Source organism: Schistocerca americana, chromosome X (genome assembly GCF_021461395.2).
Source record: "Schistocerca americana isolate TAMUIC-IGC-003095 chromosome X, iqSchAmer2.1, whole genome shotgun sequence".
Taxonomy (NCBI): domain Eukaryota; kingdom Metazoa; phylum Arthropoda; class Insecta; order Orthoptera; family Acrididae; genus Schistocerca; species Schistocerca americana.
In genome coordinates, this window is record NC_060130.1 from 85,507,640 (window position 1) to 85,526,070 (window position 18,431).

At 39.5% G+C, this 18,431-nt stretch overlaps 1 protein-coding gene across 3 annotated transcripts in view; it reads right to left on the reverse strand.

The window, feature by feature from the left end:
• Nucleotides 1-16,344, reverse strand: part of LOC124556598 (protein transport protein Sec16A-like) — a 233,192-nt gene extending 216,848 nt beyond the window's left edge. For all 3 annotated transcript variants that reach the window (XM_047130565.1, XM_047130564.1, XM_047130566.1), the window contains exon 1: nucleotides 16,165-16,344. The gene's annotated coding sequence lies outside the window, so the exon portion shown is untranslated. The remainder of the gene's footprint in view (nucleotides 1-16,164) is intronic.
• Between the last annotated feature and the right edge of the window lie 2,087 nt (nucleotides 16,345-18,431).

Below are 18,431 nucleotides of genomic sequence, written 5' to 3' on the forward strand. Positions count from 1 at the left end.
ACAAAGTTCCTTGTGTGCATAAAACAACTCCTAAAACAATGATATGTTATCAAAATTAAAAATTCATTCTGAAAAGAGATATACATTCTGCTTGTATTATCTTACACTACTTCAGGTGGCATTTTCGCAATAATCAAATACTTTGGCTCAATATGTTCAGTTAACTGCCCAGCATCCCAATCAAGTTGCCAGGTTTGTTAATTAATAGATATTATTCCCCCTCCCCCCCCCCCCCCACCCACTTGAATCATGGACCTTGCCGTTGGTGGGGAGGCTTGCGTGCCTCAACGGTACAGATAGCCGTACCATAGGTGCAACCACAATGGAGGGGTATCTGTTGAGAGGCCAGACAAACGAGTGGTTCCTGAAGAGGGGCAGCAGCCTTTTCAGTAGTTGCAGGGGCAACAGTCTGGATGATTGACTGATCTGGCCTTGTAATACTAACCAAAACGGACTCGCTGTGCTGGTACTGCGAATGGCTGAAAGCGAGAGGACACTAGAGCCGTAATTTTTCCCGAGGGCATGCAGCTTTACTGTACGGTTAAATGATGATGGCGTCCTCTTGGGTAAAATATTCCGGAGGTAAAATAGTCCCCCATTCGGATCTCCGGGCGGGGACTACTCCAGAGGACGTCGCTATTGTGGTGTCACCGCCAGACACCACACTTGATAGGTGGTAGCCTTTAAATCGGCCGCGGTCCGTTAGTATACGTCGGACCTGCGTGTCGCCACTATCAGTGATTGCAGACCGAGCGCCGCCACACGGCAGGTCTAGAGAGACTTCCTAGCACTCGCCCCAGTTGTACAGCCGACTTTGCTAGCGATGGTTCACTGACAAATTTCGCTCTCATTTGCAGAGACGATAGTTAGCATAGCCTTCAGCTACGTCATTTGCTACGACCTAGCAAGGCGCCATTATCAATTGCTATTTATCTTGTGATGCATGTACCGTCAGACCGATGTTCACCAATTATGGATTAAAGTTAAGTATTACAGAAGCTACGTACCTTTTTTTCTAGTCTCAAGACATTGTCCAGTTCTAGACCTCACGCCAGCCTGCGTGAGCTTAACGCGTGCCTTTCGGCTACTGGTCATAGTGGATTTGCTGTCTGGCCAGTCCACAAAAGTTATCAGGAGAAAGAAAACTGGCGTTCTACGGATCGGAGCGTGGAATGTCAGATCCCTTAATCGAGCAGGTAGGTTAGAAAATTTAAAAAGGGAAATGGATACGTTAAAGTTAGATATAGTGGGAATTAGTGAAGTTCAGTGGCAGGAGGAACAAGACTTCTGGTCAGGTGAATACAGGGTTATAAATACAAAATCAAATGGGGGTAATGCAGGAGTAGATTTAATAATGAATAAAAAAAATAGGAGTGTGGGTAAGGTACTACAAACAAACACAGTGAACGTATTATAGTGGCCAAGATAGACACGAAGCCCACGCCTGCTACAGTAGTACAAGTTTATAAGCCGACTAGCTCTGCAGATGACGAAGAAATTGAAGAAATGTATGATGAGATAAAAGAAATTATTCAGGTAGTAAAGGGAGATGAAAGTTTAATAGTCATGGGTGACTGGAATTCAAGAGTAGTAAAAGGAAGAGAAGGAAACATATTAGGTGAATATGGATTGGGGCTAAGAAATGAAAGAGGAAGCCACCTGGTAGAATTTTGCACAGAGCATAACTTAATCATAGCTAACACTTGGTTCAAGAATCATAAAAGAAGGTTGTATACATGGAAGAAGCCTGGAGATACTGACAGGTATCAGATAGATTATATAATGGTAAGACAGAGATTTAGGAACCAGGTTTTAAATTGTAAGACATTTCCAGGGGCAGATGTGGACTCTGCCCACAATCTATTGGTTAAGAACTGTAGATTAAAACTGAAGAAATTGCAAAAAGGTGGGAATTTAAGGAGATGGGACCTGAATAAACTGAGTAAACCAGAGGTTGTACAGAGTTTCAGGGAGAGCATAAGGGAGCAATTGACATGAATGGGGGAAAGAAATACAGTAGAAGAAGAATGGGTAGCTCTGAGGGATGAAGTAGTGAAGGCAGCAGAGGATCAAGTAGGTAAAAAGACGAGGGCTGGTAGAAATCCTTGGGTAACAGAAGAAATATTGAATTTAATTGATGAAAGGAGAAAATATAAAAATGCAGTAAATGAAGCAGGCAAAAACGAATACAAACGTCTCAAAAATGATATCGACAGGAAGTGCAAAATGGCTAAGCAGGCATGGCTAGAGGACAAATGTAAGGACGTAGAGGCTTATCTCATTAGGGGTAAGATAGATACTGCCTACAGGAAAATTAAAGAGACCTTTGGAGAAAAGAGAACCACTTGCACGAATATCAAGAGCTCAGATGGAAACCCAGTTCTAAGCAAAGAAGGGAAAGCAGAAAGGTGGAAGGAGTATATAGAGGGTCTATACAAGGGAGGTGTACTTGAGGACAATATTATGGAAATGGAAGAGGATGTAGATGAAGATGAATTGGGAGATACGATACTGTGTGAAGAGTTTGACAGAGCACTGAAAGACCTGAGTCGAAACAAGGCCCCGGGAGTAGACAACATTCCATTAGAACTACTGACAGTCTTGGGAGAGCCAGTCCTGACAAAACTCTACCATCTGGTGAGCAAGATGTATGAGACAGGCGAAATACCCTCAGACTTCAAGAGGAATATAATAATTCAAATCCCAAAGAAAGCAGGTGTTGACAGATGTGAAATTTACCAAACTATCAGTTTAATAAGTCACGGTTGCAAAATACTAACGCGAATTCTTTACAGACAAATGGAAAAACTAGTAGAAGCCCGACCTCGGAGAAGATCAGTTTGGATTCCATAGAAATGTTGGAACACGTGAGGCAATACTGACCCTACAACTTATCTTAGAAGCTAGATTAAGGAAAGGCAAACCTACATTTCTAGCATTTGTAGACTTAGAGAAACCTTTTGACATCACTGACTGGAATACTCTCTTTCAAATTCTGAAGGTGGCAGGGGTAAAATACAGGGAGCGAAAGGATATTTACAATTTGTACAGAAACCAGACGGCAGTTATAAGAGTCAAGGGGCATGAAAGGGAAGCAGTGGATGGGAAAGGAGTGAGACAGGGTTGTAGCCTCTCCCCTATGTTATTCAATCTGTATATTGAGCAAGCAGTAAAGGAAACAAAAGAAAAATTTGGAGTAGGTATTAAAATCCAGGGAGAAGAAATAAAAACTTTGAGGTTCGCCGATGACATTGTAATTCTGTCAGAGACAGCAAAGGACTTGGAAGAGCAGTTGAACGGAATGGACAGTGTCTTGAAAGGAGGGTGTAAGATGAACATCAACAAAAGCAAAACAAGGATAATGGAATGTAGTCTAATTAAGTCGGGTGATGCTGAGGGAATTAGATTAGGAAATGAGGCACTTAAAGTAGTAAAGGAGTTTTGCTATTTGGGGAGCAAAATAACTGATGATGGTAGAAGTAGAGAGGATATAAAATGTAGACTGGCAATGGAAAGGAAAGCGTTTCTGAAGAAGAGAAATTTGATAACATCGAGTTTAGATTTAAGTGTCAGGAAGCCGTTTCTGAATGTATTTGTATGGAGTGTAGCCACGTATGGAAGCGAAACATGGACGATAAATAGTTTGGACAAGAAGAGAATAGAAGCTTTCCAAATGTGGTGCTACAGAAGAATGCTGAAGATTAGATGGTTAGATCACATGACTAATGAGGACGTACTGAATAGGATTGGGGAGAAGAGAAGTTTGTGGCACAACTTGAGTAGAAGAAGGGATCGGTTGGTAGGACATTTCCTGAGGCATCAAGGGATCACAAATTTAGCATTGGAGGGCAGTGTGGAGGGTAAGAATCGTAGAGGGAGACCAAGAGATGAATACACTAAGCAGATTCAGAAGGATGTAGGTTGCAGTAGGTACTGGGAGATGAAGGAGCTTGCACAGGATAGAGTAGCATGGAGAGCTGCATCAAACCAGTCGCAGGACTGAAGACCACAACAACAACATTTTGATTCCATGAGAATATCAGGCAATAAAGGGCAATTCAGAGTTCATAATTCCTGAGCAAGCTCAGTAATGCCACAAATGGTCCAGAGAACAAATGTTGACAATTTTTTTGTCTCAACATAAATACAGGACCTAGTTTATCTTTAAGTTTTTCATGTCTTTCATTATTGGAGAGAGTATTTCCTGCACATTCAACACTGAACTATAGAAAGAGACAAGAGTCCTCATATGACAGTTTGTCATATGGGACACAGCATAAATATAGAAATACATTCAGGAACACTGATTTCGATGGTTCTATTTAACTATCTATCAAAACAATCTACCAGTGCAATATATACATGAACTTTATTACTTGTGAAGTAATGCCACTGACATCCCTACTGTTGCCGAAGATGACACACTCGGAATATAATATGGTCCCTGATGAAAAATTACAATACCAGGTGGTTACAATAAAACTGATGATGTTCTGAGTGCTGCAGTGCGAGGTGTTTACATCGTGGAATGCTGCAATGTTATAGATATGTTCATTAATCAGTGCACTCGTGGAGAATGCTTAAGAATTTAATAGTTACACTTTCTGTCACCAGGTGAAACTACAGTGCTGTAAGCAGTCAGACTGTGAAATTATCCCTGTTTTGACATCAGTATGCTGTCTGTCACTCGCAACATGTGTCGATTACTTTTGTGGATTGACTGTTGGTGTCAAGGGTTAAGACTGTGCATGCTGGTAACATGTTTTAGCAGAATGTCAGCAATAGCAGGACTTCATTGCAGGAATGTTGCCAACAGAAACAGCTGTGAAAATGGGCTAAAGAATATGATCAAAAAATCTGAAGAAACAGGTGAATTAGGTGATGCAGCAGGGAGAAAGAGGCAGCCCATTCCCATGACAGATGGTGATGAAGTAGCTGTATCTACAGCCAACTGTGCAGCACATGCCTCAAACTCTGAAGCCAGTGCTTGAGTTGTGTCACAGGAATTCTCTCTCCTCTGGTCAACAGTTTAAAAGATTTTGCAGCACATTTTACGTTGTTATCACTAGCAGATTTAGAAAGTGCACCAAATGAAGCCCCAACAAGATAGGCTACAAGCACGGAAATGGATGACATGTGGCCTGGGAATATACTTTGGACAGATGAGGAACATTTTACTCTGCACAGAGACACAAGTGCACAAAATTGTGGCATATGGGGTTCTACTACACCACTAGTTGTGCAGGAACACGCACTGTACTCAGCTTATGTGACTGGGGTGTGTAGTTTCACACGCTCCTTTACTTCTAGATCTGCCTCTCTTCAGGATATGACAGACCTGATGGGTGTACAGTGACATCTGTGCATTACAAGAACCTCTTGTGCAGCATGTGATTTCAGCTTTGAAGAACAAAACTATCAGCACCACTATTATCATGCAAGATGGGGTGATACCACATGTCAGGTGAAAGATTTGCTTCCAGAAACCTTCAGTAATGATTGCATCATCTCTAGGCAATTTCAAGATTTGTGGCCTTCCAGATCACCTGACCTAAATCCAATTGAACTCCGGTTGCGAGGATATCCGAAAGATCCCATCTGTCAGGGATGTATCTGGGCTTTTCCTGATCTGAAGGATAGCATATAACGACATATCACTTCAATTACACCAGTTGTTAGTTAGTTAGTTGTGGTCTTCAGTCCTGAGACTGGTTTGATACAGCTCTCCATGCTACTCTATCCTGTGCAAGCCTCTTCATCTCCCAGTACCTACTGCAACCTACATCCTTCTGAATCTGCTTAGTGTATTCATCTCTTGGTCTCCCTCTACGATTTTTACCCTCCACGCTGCCCTCCAATACTAAATTGGTGATCCCTTGATGCCTCAGAACATGTCCTACCAACCGATCCCTTCTTCTGGTCAAGTTGTGCCACAAACTTCTCTTCTCCCCAATCCTATTCAATACTTCCTCATTAGTTATGTGATCTACCCATCTAATCTTCAGCATTCTTCTGTAGCACCACATTTGGAAAGCTTCTATTCTCTTCTTGTCCAAACTATTTATTGTCCATGTTTCACTTCCATACATGGCTACACTCCATACGAATACTTTCAGAAAAGACTTCCTGACACTTAAATCAATACTGGATGTTAACAAATTTCTCTTCTTCAGAAACGCTTTCCTTGCCATTGCCAGCCTACATTTTATATCCTCTCTACTTCGACCATCACCAGTTATTTTGCTCCCCAAATAGCAAAACTCCTTTACTACTTTAAGTGCCTCATTTCCTAATCTAATTCCCTCAGCATCACCCGACTTAATTAGACTACATTCCATTATCCTTGTTTTGCTTTGTTGATGTTCATCTTATATCCTCCTTTCAAGACACTGTCCATTCCATTCAACTGCTCTTCCAAGTCCTTTGCTGTCTCTGACAGAATTACAATGTCATCGGCGAACCTCAAACTTTTTATTTCTTCTCCATGAATTTTAATACCTACTCCAAATTTTTCTTTTGTTTCCTTTACTGCTTGCTCAATATACAGACTGAACAACATAGGGGAGAGGCTACAACCCTGTCTTACTCCCTTCCCAACCACTGCTTCCCTTTCATGTCCCTCGACTCTTATAACTGCCATCTGGTTTCTGTACAAATTGTAAATAGCCTTTCGCTCCCTGTATTTTACCCCTGCCACCTTTAGAATTTGAAAGAGAGTATTCCAGTCAACATTGTCAAAAGCTTTCTCTAAGTCTACAAATGCTAGAAAAGTAGGTTTGCCTTTCCTTAATCTTTCTTCTAAGATAAGTCGTAGGGTCAGTATTGCCTCACGTGTTCCAGTGTTTCTACGGAATCCAAACTGATCTTCCCCGAGGTTGCCTTCTACTAGTTTTTCCATTCGTCTGTAAAGAATTCGTGTTAGTATTTTGCAGCTGTGACTTATTAAGCTGATAGTTCGGTAATTTTCACATCTGTCAACACCTGCTTTCTTTGGGATTGGAATTATTATATTCTTCTTGAAGTCTGAGGGTATTTCGCCTGTTTCATACATCTTGCTCACCAGATGGTAGAGTTTTGTCAGGACTGGCTCTCCCACGGCCGTCAGTAGTTCCAATTGAATATTGTCTACTCCGGGGGCCTTGTTTCGACTCAGGTCTTTCAGTGCTCTGTCAAACTCTTCACTCAGTATCATATCTCCCATTTCATCTTCATCTACATCCTCTTCCATTTCCATAATATTGTCCTCAAGTACATCGCCCTTGTATAGACCCTCTATATACTCCTTCCACCTTTCTGCTTTCCCTTCTTTGCTTAGAACTGGGTTTCCGTCTTAGCTCTTGATATTCATACAAGTCGTTCTCTTATCTCCAAAGGTCTCTTTTATTTTCCTGTAGGCGGTATCTATCTTACCCCTAGTGAGATAGGCCTCTACATCCTTACATTTGTCCTCTAGCCATCCCTGCTTAGCCATTTTGCACTTCCTGTCGATATCATTTTTGAGACGTTTGTATTCCTTTTTGCCTGTTTCACTTACTGCATTTTTATATTTTCTCCTTTCACCAATTAAATTCAATATTTCTTCTGTTACCAAGGATTTCTACTAGCCCTCGTCTTCTTACCTACTTGATCCTCTGCTGCCTTCACTACTTCATCCCTCAAAGCTACCCATTCTTCTTCTACTGTATTTATTTCCCCCATTCCTGTCAATTGCTCCCTTATGCTCTCCCTGAATCTCTGTACAATCTCTGGTTCTTTTAGTTTATCCAGGTCCCATCTCCTTAAATTCCCACCTTTTTGCAGTTTCTTCAGTTTTAATCTACAGGTCATAACCAATAGATTGTGGTCAGAGTCCACATCTGCCCCTGGAAATGTCTTACAATTTAAAACCTGGTTCCTAAATCTCTGTCCTACCATTATATAATCTATCTGATACCTTTTAGTATCTCCAGGGTTCTTCCATGATTCTTAAACCAAGTGTTAGTTATGATTATGTTGTGCTCTGTGCAAAATTCTACCAGGCGGCTTCCTCTTTCATTTCTGTCCCCCAATCCATATTCACCTACTATGTTTCCTTCTCTCCCTTTCCCTACACTCGAATTCCAGTCACCCATCACTATTAAATTTTCGTCTCCCTTCACAATCTGAATAATTTCTTTTATTTCATCATACATTTCTTCAATTTCTTCGTCATCTGCAGAGCTAGTTGGCATATAAACTTGTACTACTGTAGTAGGCGTGGGCTTCGTATCTATCTTGGCCACAATAATGCGTTCACTATGCTGTTTGTAGTAGCTTACCCGCATTCCTATTTTCCTATTCATTATTAAACCTACTCCTGCATTAACCCTATTTGATTTTGTCTTTATAACCCTGTAGTCACCTGACCAGAAGTCTTGTTCTCCTGCCACCGAACTTCACCAATTCTCACTATATCTAACTTCAACCTATCCATTTCCCTTTTTAAATTTTCTAACCTACCTGCCCGATTAAGGGATCTGACATTCCACGCTCCGATCCGTAGAACGCCAGTTTTCTTTCTCCTGATAACGACATCCTCTTGAGTAGTCCCCGCCCGGAGATCCAAATGGGGGACTATTTTACCTCCGGAATATTTTACCCAAGAGGACGTCATCATCATGTAATCATACAGTAAAGCTGCATGCCCTCGGGAAAAATTACGGCTGTAGTTTCCCCTTGCTTTCAGCCGTTCGCAGTACCAGCACAGCAAGGCCGTTTTGGTTATTGTTACAAGGCCAGATCAGTCAATCATCCAGACTGTTGCCCTTGCATCTACTGAAAAGGCTGCTGCCCCTCTTCAGGAACCACACGTTTGTCTGGCCTCTCAACAGATACCCCTCCGTTGTAGTTGCACCTACGGTACGGCTATCTGTATCGCTGAGGCACGCAAGCCTCCCCACCAACGGCAAGGTCCATGGTTCATGGGGGGGGGATTACACCAGATATGCTGTGTATAACTGTAGACCACGCTGTGTTACAGATGCAGCACGTTGCTGAGTCAGAGGAGCATACCCAACACATGTTGTAACTTGGGGCAAGTCCTAGTCCTAATTAATGTCAGAACCACATTTATGGTGTGTTTCATTGTTCCTCCCTTTCTCCTGCACCCACACCACATTCTGACTGCTTATGGCACCATAGTTTCACCTAGTGGCAGAAAGTTAAACTCCCCCCCCCCCCCCCCCCCCCCACCAACATACTACACAAGTGCACCGATTAATGAATATACCAACAATGTTTCAGCATCCTGCTATGTATACAGCCCACACTGCAGCACTCTCAACTCTAACAGATTAATTATAACCACCCAGTATATAAATTGATTGGTGAATCAAGTAACACTTGAATGAGAGAGAGAGATGTCTGTAATAGACTCTCTCATGACCCACAGGTAACAACTGACAAACTGTATGCAACAGGGACAGGTGGATAATAACACGTCCAAGATATGTTTTTCTGTGGTCTTATGTTGCCAGAAATATTTAAGGATAAAATATTTCCCTCTACAACTGTTAAAATAGTGAAAAAAGTAGATGGAATTGATCACGTATTTTGTGTTATCTGTCTTTAGCCAATTACTTCTGTCTACTACAGCCACACCCAATCACATTTTTCAGAGGTGTTTCAAGAATGAACCTTTATAATGTGATGAACAAAAACTTTGAGAAAGGTGATGCTGAAGAATGTAATTGATGAGCTGCTGCAGGAGGGAAAAGTAAATACATTAGTCTTCACAGCAACATATTTTGAAACAAAGGACCAAGAAAGAAACCCTAACCCCCTGCCCCCCAAATGACTTTTCTACATATTATTTCTGACAAAATCTTAAAATGCTCTATCTCTAGAATGGTTCAAGATATTTTGTTACTTTTTATTTTATTTCAACAATGCATGTTATTGTGCTGTGTCTGTTCAATTTTAATAAAAAATTCAGTAACAGTTCTTCATTCCAGAAATTTCAATCCAATTTTTTAAATATTTTTTACTGTTGATCAGTACCATAAAGCCCTACCATTCTTTCAAAACAAGAGCTTTCACTTTTCAGTTTAACATATTTTATAAACAATGTCCATATTCCAACTTCAATGTCTATTACTTTATTGCAGTTGTTTTATAATTTTATCATCTTAAAAGCACCCACCTCAAAAACGCTTGATAATTTCACAGCAGCTCTATATTCATGAGTAATATATATTTTGAAAAGGAGAAAACGTGACACTGGTTCTTGAATTACCCAAAACATTTTTTCTTTTAAATCAACTCTTTGACTACTGTGATAAAAGATAAAATTGGTAAATTAAACAAAGCTGAAATAACTCAAATTATGACGTGATTCTGATCTATCTTGAGATATAACCTTACAAATCATCGAATGTCTTTGGGACATTGTGTATGTGTCCAGATAATTTCAGAATGTAGCAGTACCTTCTATCACAATCTGAAGCCATTCAAATAATTCTGGTGTTTGGCGGGCAAAACCAAAGATAGCAGAACCACCCATCAGCTTTGACCCTGCGAGGTCATCAAGACGGTGGACAGCCTAGTTCAAGCTTATACAATATGGCGACCACGACATCAATCATTACCCATGTAAATAGACACAAGTAACTCAACAACAATTTAACTGCAGAAATAACATGAAACTTTTGGGGTAACTATGGGCATTAGGAGGTTGTGGGCGGGACAGTACGAACTAAATATACCATAACCCTGATAATGAAGACATACCAAAACAAATAGTAATGCAAGAAATCAAGCAAATGAAACATTCAGTAACTTAAAAAAGCTGGTATAGGAAATTTTACCCTATTTAAATAAACACACACACAGCTCCCAAAACCCAGTACTTGGCCTCTATAGCCACAGAAATCAACAACACCACAAAACCACAGACAATTCACAAAATCCTGTACATAACCATTCACTTGACCAGCTTAGCTAAAATTAAGTCCGCAACACTAAAAACTAAAACTCACTCCCATAACTAATACTGGAAACCTGACCTCAGCAATGTAGTAAAACAAACTCTGCAATACCTACCTATACTAGAAAAACATAATTACTAACAACTAGCAAAAAATCACAGAAAATTGCATTAAGACCAGTTTTGCTATACAACACACACACACACACACACACACACACACACACACCACATATAGTACAATAAAAAATAAAATGATAAAGCATATTTACCAACCAAAGTCAGCCGGGACACAAACATAGCACTCAAACGACAGCAAAAATAATGCTTTATATAAACACGACCTCTCAAATGGCCAGACAAAGACTTCTCAAACCAGGATCTTCTCCAGATGAACCACTGACAATGCCACGTATACTGGTGCCTAGTCCCAGATGCAGCAACTTTGGTCAGTCTCATATCTTCTCCACAAAATCACTAGAATCTTTTCTTCCAACACTGTTCAAATTATTCAGCACAGCTTTTTTGGATTCTGTTCGTTATGTATGATTCAAACCAATTGTTTGTAATGCCACTAATTCCATACAATGTGAGTTTTTCTATGATGGTAACACTCTACACAATCAAACACCTTGGTAAAAAAAATCAAGTGCTGGTATTTTATTATTTAAGGCCTGTAATACTTGGTGAGTCGATGTACACATGGCCGGCCGGTGTGGCCGTGTGGTTCGCATGGATGTGTGTGATGTCCTTAGGTTAGTTAGGTTTAAGTAGTTCTAAGTTCTAGGGGACTGATGACCTCAGATGTGAAGTCCCATAGTGCTCAGAGCCATTTGATATACACATAACATTCTCATTCAAGCAATTCTTTTGAAATCCACATGTGAGCATTTTCTCTGTTCGAAGTGCATTGACATATTATCAACAATGATTGTGGGCAGACAAGAAACGATGCAGATTTTGTGTTTGATGAGGAAGAATTACATTCCCCAAATCAGTCAGCTATGGGGTTGGCGTACCTCTTGTTAAGAAACTATGGTCAGTTATGGAGTCATGAAGTGTATTCATTAAGAAATTAAATACAGAGATTTTACTGAAGATGTAGGCAACTACACCAAAACTGACAAAAAATAAGTGGAAATTCCAGAAAATTAACCAAAAGAAGCTTCATCAACTAGTCACGAATTTTTATCAAACATCAATTCAGATGTTGCATTATGTCCATCCTACAATGAAAATATTCAAACAGTTATCCTGGTGCCCCTTTAAAAACAAAAATATTTTGCATCACATTCTATCTCCATCTAACTACATGGTGGACAGTGCAAGAAATATGAGAACTGCAAGAGGAGTTCTCAGAAAAGTAAAGCCTTATTATGGTCATCTTTTGTGCAAAGCATACAGTTAAATCACACAGTTCCTCAGGTTTTCTTGGCACGACTGATTAATAGAGAGCTTCCAGGTATTCGGCTGGGTAGGTGTATCCATTTTATGCAGACAGTACACAACAGCAAAACTTGCAGCACTTAAGGAAGATGGTTGAGCCAGCTGTGGAAATATAGTGCATAAAATGGAAACAACTTGGTATAACACCTGGAACCACACCACAAATTGCACATGTATATTTTAGCTGGAACATAAATGGAACTATTCTCACCAGAGTGCCAACAAAAAAGATGATCACTACAACAGTTAAAAGAGAAAATGCGGTGAAAGCGGAAAGATATGTGACCCACAGTGATAGAGAAACCTTCATCACACACGTGGAAGAACATTAATTTTCTACACTGGGAGATCAAAATTTTAAGCACTATGTTTCCATACCCACCTCAAGCTGTCTCTTTATTTGTGTATAGCGCAAAGTTTGAACTTGTGAGTGGTAACTTTGAAGAACTAATTTGAGCCTCAGTTAGCCATGTAAGGTTGTTAACCCTACATGACAGAGCAAGAAACCTGTTTGCTTCAGGAAAGTGGCAACTGCCCTGTAAATGGGATACTTGCCCTACAGCTGTGTGGTGTAAAAAATATAATGAAGGGCTGTTCAGAAGTTACATAAGCAATTAATTAAGAATACTTTTGCTACGGAGACCTATATCACTGAACTTTGAAAACGGACTGTGAAAGCAGTTGGTCTAATACATCAGTATCTGAAGAAATTGTAACAATGTATTGCAGAAGTGAAGGGACTTGTTGACTCTAAACAACTGTGTTTAGTGCTTCACTGCAATTCTGTGAGAACTGGTTTGTGATTCTATTGTAGGAAGTATGATGTTAGGACTGGATTAATGACTAAAGTTTCGGTTTTTACAAGAATGAAATATTTTCAAAACATGACAAAAAGAGATGCAGCTATAAGTGACAATAGAGAACACGGCTCATCACAAGCATTGTCTCACTTCAAAAATCATTACCAACTGGATGAATCCACAGAACTGCTTGCAGTAACCAAGTAGATATAAAGTATCTTTGGTACTGGGAAGGTGTAAGTGTCATCCCAACTATCTTTCCAGCCCACAATGAATTCTAAAGACACATATCTGGATTAAAATTAATAGATGAATGTGTCTTGCACAGACTTTAAGTAGCAAGAAAGAAGAAACTTCACTCATCCAAACAAGATTTCAGAAACAGTACACAAATATTCAGATTGAGAACAAAGAGAAATGTTTATAGTCTGTTTGTGTGACTGTCATTGGTGGATTGTAGAGGTTATAGACATCATCTGTGAATTGAACAGAATCCTTGCAAATTTCATGCTACCGCAAAGACTAGCTGCCAGATTTGGATTACCAGCTGCAAGGCAGCAACGCATCTGTCACTTCTCACTTCCAGTACTAAGTTGACTATACAAAAATTCTATTGTTTGGAAACGGTATATTTTAGAATTAGGCTAGTGCATATATTTCACAAGATTTCAATATGTTGGATTTTTTTAAAAAATTCTACTGAAATAACAGTGGAAAATATCTGACACACATTTCCAAACCAAGAATGTCATTTTAGTCACAGAATTGTTATTTTTAAAATAAAAAAAGCAATAAAATATCATCAACTGTTCCAGAGATAAAACTTCTTAACATTTTACACATGTGACTAATGTTGTTTGTTGTCATTTTACCAACCTGTTACCTCAGGATTAATTTTTTTGGCCAGAACAAAAAATGTGGGTTATTACTTTTCCTCAAGTTGAAGGTAAGATTTTTTATTTGCCTACTTGGACTGACATTGACTGTGCCAAGTACAAACTCATATACACATGTCCCAAGAGAGAAGTCTTACTGCTAGGTTATTCACAGGAGAATCATACCACAACATAATTATCAAGCAATCAATGTCATTGCCCATGTCTTGCATTGAGGACAAACAAATGATAATTACACAATTCAGAAATCATATAATCAAATACTTGTTAAAACTGATAATGTCATACACCTCATCCATGTTTGGGATGAATTCGAGGACAGTGAAGAATGGGTGTGGTGCATGTGTATGTATCATGTCTCACCATGAAAAGTTATAATTTACACATATCTGAAGCAGCCACCACTTATAATATTTGTTGCCTTAGATAATAATAGAACCGCAGCATGTCATACCACCCATGAAGCCAGCAATGTCCCACATGGCCATTTCAGTTGCTATCAGTGAGAAATTTGACTGGCCTCATAACAGCAAATAATTTTAATTTTTTTTTAATTTGCAAGTCCATAGTTCTCAGCACATCACACACAACCGAATCTGCATAACTGCTTGTGATGACATAATACAATTATTGACTATATCTGACATATCCGGACACCATTCTTCCCATAGTACACATGCAACTGTACGAAGGCACATCGCATTCACTTTACTTGTGTTTAGTAGCAGCTAAAATTAAAAATAAACAGAATTCGTTGATTGGAGACAAAAAAACTGGCTGTAGCATGGTAGTAAATTCCATTCTGTTCAATGTGAGGTACAGAAGGAAAGTTACATAGTTTAGCATGGCAGTGAAAGCAGGAGCTATAAGCTATGCAGTAACTGCAACATGAATGACTGTTGATGGCCAAAGATCTGCAGATAATTAACAGTAGTAGGATCGAAAAAAGCTAATTAGATGAAGGAAAAAATGAATGAGGAAATTATACTCCAGTCACATCAACTGTGTAATTATACAACACCAATTCACATAAAAAATAATAACTCCAAAAGACCAAAGATGTAGAAACAGCGTCTAACGTTATATGGTTCAAATGGCTCTGAGCACTATGGGACTCAACTGCTGAGGTCATTAGTCCCCTAGAACTTAGAACTAGTTAAACCTAACTAACCTAAGGACATCACAAACATCCATGCCCGAGGCAGGATTCGAACCTGCGACCGTAGCGGTCTTGCGGTTCCAGACTGCAGCGCCTTTAACCGCACGGCCACTTCGGCCGGCTCTCTAACGTAATAACAGTTGATTATTTACAGAACGACAAACCACATATAAAGTCATAAAATATGATGCACGAAACTGTTTCGTCTTTGTACGTACTTGATCCAAATTGAACAGAAACATATGTTTTTTGAATAGTGATCTAACATAAACACCGAAATCTCTGTAAAATCACGAAATGAGCTACCTGATAAATGGTTATTTGTTACGATACTGATAGTAAAATGCATATTTTATTTAATAATCACAAAAGTACGATACTCTAGAGCAAAATATTCGGTGTGAAAGAACATACAGTTGTTTGACAACAGCTATCATTCATTGGGCATTTGTTGTGGTCCTTAACCATCAACCATAATACCATTCTACACCAAAACAATGAAGTTCAATCAAGCGGTTGCTGACGCAACTGTCAAAACCATAGCTTCCTGTTCTTCAGCTCTCTTTACTAACACTTCTCATATTCTCAACACACAACAAAGGCCCAGCTTAAGATTCGGTACCCAACGATGCCTGTCTGCTGCAGGGAAGAGGAAATTCTCTTATGAGTTTACAGTCACCGTGTGTAAACTTCCATGAATACAGAAAGCTTCCTGTCTCAATATCGAGTGTACGTGGGCTACATTTTTGCTGACACGAAACACACAAAAGTTAGAAAAAAAACAGAAATATAGTGGTACTGACAAAAATCTGTTTCCATCCTAACTTAAAACGTAAATGGTGTTCGCTTATAAACACGGAATCGACACATTAACCGATTTGACATACATCAAAACAAAACAAGCCTGAGAAAAGGACTCACAGATGTTCACTCTTCGTGGAAGTATCTTCTTTCCAATGATGTAAATTAGTGCCAGACGTGGTTACATAAACAACAATCGTGTCAATTTAGAGCTCTTTAGCTTTCGTTTAATAAACATTACAGTTCCAACACACAGTCGAGGCCCACACACAAACTCTGTCCGACAATCTTTCACGTCATCTGGTACCTGGCCAAAGATATACATTACCACCTTCCCTTGATGGAAAGATGCGTACAGTACATCACCATAGAGTATAACCTATGTACAACACCTGAGATATATCACATCGTAGACATTGTGCCATTCTTGTCGAGAATGCTGCTTGCAAGAAATTATAAAATGAGTTTCTGCTACGAACTTGTAAAAATACTGCAGTTATATGTACCCGTAATAAACCACTCAGGAAAGAGATTGACAAATGGAGGATTTTTCGTTCACATTCTCATTTTGTTATCAAAGATTTCCACATGCATAGTTTCAGAAAATATTTAATAATCGTGATATATGTTATTGCATTATTTCTTTGTCCATTCAATACTCCTCTTCAAATCGATTCACACTGGGCGTCTGGAATAGAACGTCAAAGCATGCTTTTCAGATGGCACCATTCACACAACGTAACGGTGGGGAACGTGAAATTAAGGTTTCACAAGCTGCGACATCGTCGCGAAAAAACACAGTGACCCGTATATGAAATAAGTTTCCTTTAATTTACGTCCATGGACACAATCTTTTCTGTTTAACATGTTACCGGTTTCGGTCTTTAATGACAATCATCAGATCTGTCTCATAAGTTTCCTTTAATTTACGTCCATGGTCACAATCTTTTCTGTTTAACAGATTACCGGTTTCGGTCTTTAATGACCATCATCAGATCTGTCTCATAAAATCAAAGTCCTAATGCACTGCAGCCATAGTGGCATAGTCAACTGTTAAATGCGGAATCAGCAGTGCATTAGGATGTTGATTTTATGAGACAGATCTGATGATGGTCATTAAAGACCGAAACCGGTAATCTGTTAAACAGAAAAGATTGTGACCATGGACGTAAATTAAAGGAATTAAAGTCCTAATGCACTGCAACCACAGTGGCATAGTCAACTGTTAAATGCGGAATCAGCAGTGCATTAGGATTTTGATTTTATGAGACAGATCTGATGATGGTCATTAAAGACCGAAACCGGTAATCTGTTAAACAGAAAAGATTGTGACCATGGACGTAAATTAAAGGAAACTTATTAGTGAAATTAAGGATTCTCAGGTAGATAGTTGTAACGTTGACGATTATGAAGAGAGGATGGCGTTGTCTGGTAACATCGGCAGTTAATCTAATCTAGCTGTGCTCACACGAGTTGAAGGTGTGAATTTTATGTTTTTGCGTCTTCTTCATTTTTGTTTTATTGTTTCCTTTGTTTTCATGACATTTTCCGAACATTCGATGAGGATCTGGATATTTTTTTCCTGTGAGTGTTCTTCCACAAAAGAGACCAGATGTCTGAAATCGAAAAATGACTTCGGCTTTACACTACCTACACAAGGAAACAACCGAACTGTACACAAATAAAACACAAATTGATGAAACAATTTTCATTCAAAAACTTTTTATAATATAGAAAAAGTTGGCTCTAATGTGGAGAAAAGTACAGTAGTTTTCGTCCTTATTTGTTACTTTTAAAGAAAACAAAACACAATGGCCAAGGTAACAAGGCTCTATACACTGCCTCTTAAAGATTGTTTGATGTGTGTGTGTGTGTGCGTCTACATATACATCATACACCGCATGCCACCTAATGGTGTGTGGCGAAAGGTACTTCTGGTATGACAAACTGGTCCCCTCCCACCACGTTCCATAATGAATGACGCTTGGGAAAGATGATTATTGTCTGTAGACTTCTGTATTGGCCGTAATTTCTCGAATTTTTTGTCGTGATTATTACGCGAGATGTATCTGGAAGGAAGTAACATGTTGTCCGATCCTTGCCGGAAAGTGCTTGCTCGAAATTTTGGAGAATAAACCTCTGCGTGATGCACAACGCCTCTCTTGCAACGTCTGCCAATGGGGTTTGTTAAGCATCTCAGAAGAGCTCTCGGGCCGATACAACGATCCCGTAACGATACACGACGCTCTTCGTTGGTTCTTCTCTGTCTCTTCTGGCAGTACTACCTGATAAGGATCCCATATTGATGAATAATACTCAAGAATCTGTCGAACAAGCGTCTTATAAGCCACTTCCTTCGTGAATGACTTATACTTCGTTAAGATTCT